This window comes from Thalia democratica, chromosome 1 (assembly GCF_965202585.1).
Source record: "Thalia democratica chromosome 1, ktThaDemo2.hap1.1, whole genome shotgun sequence".
Classification (NCBI taxonomy): domain Eukaryota; kingdom Metazoa; phylum Chordata; class Thaliacea; order Salpida; family Salpidae; genus Thalia; species Thalia democratica.
In genome coordinates, this window is record NC_139165.1 from 13,633,499 (window position 1) to 13,637,802 (window position 4,304).

The window sequence follows — 4,304 nt, forward strand, 5'->3', positions numbered from 1 at the left end:
ATGTTTATAAATTACGCATGTAATTTATTTTGCAGAAAATATTTTATTTTAGTTTATAACTAATTTCCAACAGACTTACTTAAAGCTTTTTACTACTTTTAAATCGACAAATCAAAAAAAATTAAACTCAGTCAGACTTGATTAAAAAGATATATATTTTTGAACTTTAATATAGACCTATTCAAAAATTCTAAAAACCCAAACAAGTTACAACACGAAAATAACATCAGCTTAAAAATATATTTTTTTTTAAACATTTTTTTATATGGTAGTAGTGTTCTAAAACTTATTTTGTCTTTGAACAAATGTACAAAATCATTTACTTTACATACTTCTAAATCTTATATAGAAAAATTGTACAAAACTGCTAGATTTAAACAACTTTTTTTAAGTAAGGTTATAATTAATTAAGTCTGAAACTATATTGTAGACAATTTTATTTTACAATAAATACTTCAAAAAGTTTGCGTGTTATTCGTGTAACAGACAGCCAAAAGTATATGGTAGTTCTAATTAAAAACACATACTTTTTGTAGCAAAAATTTTATGTTAAAAAAATATTTAACAAACAGTGTTAGTTATTATTTCAAGTTGATAAAAATTAATGAAGTGTTTAATAATTAAATACCTTTGCCATTTCATAAGTATATAAATAAATTTTCAATTGATATTTTGAACACCTAATTCCTTTTAAGTTCTGAAAAAATATAACTTTATTTGTCCAGGATATGACATTAAGTTGTATCCTGGTGTATGACTCTAAAACTAAAAAACAAATTTGTACACCACGTCCTTGGATCAAATTTTTGAGCGATATTTTCCTTCAACAAACATCTATACACTTTAAACTGAATTTATGTTAACTTTATATCATATAAATTATAAAAAAATATTAAAATTATTGTAGTTGTTAAACATTTCTATGACTGTAGCACTTACTAAACAAACTTAGTAGAAAAATGTTAATATATGAACAGTGAATATCAAATTTAAATTAAATGAAATTAGAAATTATCTTACAACTAAAATAGTATGGAAGTAATTTAAGTATTATAAAAGTTTAAATGGTCTATAGCTAAAGCACTTCTATTTTTATTAGAGTTTTGGTTGTCTTAGAATAAATATAAAAATTTAAGATCATTATTATTTTTTCATAAAATAAGATATTTAAAGATAAATAGCCAAATTACCCAGCAATTTATTTTGCACAATCACTGATACTAAAAAAGCAAAAATATTTTAAGGAATTTTTTATATGTAAATTGAGAAGCAATAACTAACTTTTCAATTACTTATTTTTAGGCATCTAACATTTAACATATTTAGTTAACAAATTTAAAATTTTTCATATAACTTAATTACGTTAAATTTAAAATAAAAAACTAAAAGTATTTATCAAATTAAGAAGTAACAATGCACTTATAAAACACAAAAAACTTGTGTTGTAATAAAAAAGCTAGTTAGTATGTTCCTTTATTAGTTAATTTTAAATCTACAAGATATCTTAAACCACATTACAGTAGTTTTTAATTGTAGTGTTAATTCTGAAAAGGAAAAGTTTTAACTATGCAAATAATGAACAAAAGTTTTTTATGCGTTTGTTATATAAAGCTGCTTACGTCACAACAAGCCTTATTTTACGTTTAAGTATTTTTTGTAAATAGGGAAAACATCTGAAAAAAAAAAATAATTAATCTAAATAAATTAAGATCACACAAATTACTTACTTTTTGAATTTTTTTAGGTAGTTAAAGTAAGTAATATAAAATAAATTAAAAATAAAAATAATTTCATAAAATAACTTATGCCATTATGTTAAAATAAAACTTTATTAAATTACTTTTTTTATTGAAATCACAAAAACTTTTAGTTTTAAAGAAAAAAAAAAACACTAATGATAGTAAATAATATAAAGAAACTTTTACCAATATATATAAAATGATTGCTATTGTTGAAATTATAAATCAATAATGTGTAATTTGTTTTTTTAATGCAAGTGAGGCCTACAAAAGAAAATTATTATATTATAAACCATATTCTAGCGGCTTTTAAATGGCAGATAATTTATATTAAAAGCCAACCAACAGTAAAAATGTTATTTTGTATATGAACAAAACTTTTTCTTAAGCATTTGTCATTTTAAGCTTCATACGTCACAAAAAAACTTAAAATTTTATTAGAACTTTGATTATCTGCTAAAACTAAACAAAATTATATTGATAATTTTTTTAAATGGAGTAATTGTAAAAACATAGCCTTCAAGTTAATTTTTCTACTGATGTTTAATAACACACATGAAAATATTAAAGCTTTAAACAAAGTTACTAAAAGTCACATTAAAAAATATTTTTATAAAAGTGAATATGAAACTGTATATTTTGCAAATAAATTTTCAGATATCAATTAAATATCAAGTATATGACTTAAGTATTTAAAAATCTTAAAACAACAATTTAGTATTCAATAAACTGTTGTTGCTTAAAAACATGTTATTATTCATAAGCATTACTTTTAATGTGTAAATATTTTTAATTATTTTAATACTTTTTTATTTAAGTATAAATAAAGCCTCATTTAGATAACATTATGTCGCTTAGTTCAATGGCTAAATATATGCTTTTAAATTTATATTATATTATTATTTATATATAGTAATAGTACTTTGTACAAAGTTTTTAAATAGTTACAAAAAATTGGTATTTCTAACATAAAAATTAGTACTTGTTTTTCAAAATAGTTGTTTAAGTGCAATATAAAATTTAAACTTTGCAAATCGTTTTAAAATTACTCTATCATTTAAGAAAAATTATAGCCGTGTTATGATGGCTGTCAAAATTCTACTTCTGCAGTTTTACATTCTAAAGCAAAATAATTTAAAATATATCTTTAAACCTGCAATTAACATTTGCGAGGTACTGTTACATCACTATGATTTTAACCGCTTGTTTCTGTGTTTTTTTTGCTAATTAGTTAATTAACTATTAATTGCTTTTTTTTTGTAATAGTAGTTAAAATAGCGAGTTTAAACTAAAATTAATCATTTATATCATAACCATAACCTTATTTGCTTCAGGAGGTGAGTTTTTTCAGTTAACTTGAGATCTGATTTTTGTATAGTAAAGTTTTAACTTTTAGTATAATCATTTTGTTAATTTTAATTAAAATATAAATTGATTTCAAAATGATTAAAAATAAAATTATGGCTACAATTCAATATAATAAAGTAAATGTTATAAAGTTATTGAAAATAGTGCAAAATTTTTTCATAAAGATAATATGTATATAATATTAAATGTTGCGATGGTTAAAACCACATAATTTTGAACAGCTTAAAATTAAAATTAAATTTTGAAATCAGTAAGAAATCCATTTTAACTTGTTTTTGACAATATATTTTTTTGATTCAATCTAACTAGCTGTAAAAGAGTATATTTTTGTAGATCTAACAATAACTGCGATAATGTGAAACTATAACTCGAAATAGTCGTAAAGAAAAATTTAAGCTTAAATTTTTATTTATGAAAATTATTTTAATTCTTTCTATTTTTTCGAATATGTTTATCCAAATAAAACATTAATTTACATAAAAACAAGCCAAACTAACTTTATTAAAAAAGTAAAACTTACCCCGAAATAATAAACATTATCAATCTAAGTACGCCTTAAAGCTACATTATATTGGTTACTAAGCTGTAATAATCAGTGTCGAACTGTCAAATTTTTTTTTATATTAATTTTTTGAAACATGTTACATATTCTGAGATAAGGCCTCTTAAACATTTTATTCAGAATTTGAATTCTTGTGCACCCAAAAAGTGTAAATAATATACAAAAACTGCATAAAAACTGTTCTACCTATAAAGTTCAAAACTTCAAAACTTGTTAGTCAATCATATGCGACACTTTCAGCCACATTCTTATGGCTTTCAAACTCCTGCTGTTTTATTTTTTCAGAGTTGATTAAATGCAGAAAAATGATTTTGTTATAAAAAAATTTCAACAAGCGTTTGCGAAATACACATTGTGACGTAACGACAACTTTACGCGTGTATCTTATATTTATCATAATGATAGATAATTTTTCATATTCAACTTATTTTTTTTAATGACTTAATATCATTAAGAGGCAATAAATTGAAATTTAAAAAGTATTACTAGAAGATTTAGAAAACAATTATGTTTTTAATGTCGCTAAAAACAAAACATGAACAAAACAGATATCGTAAAGTTTACAAGTAAAAATAAACTTTTTATAAACACAGTTTGATAAGTTCTCCAATAAAACTTATACAAGGAAATCTATT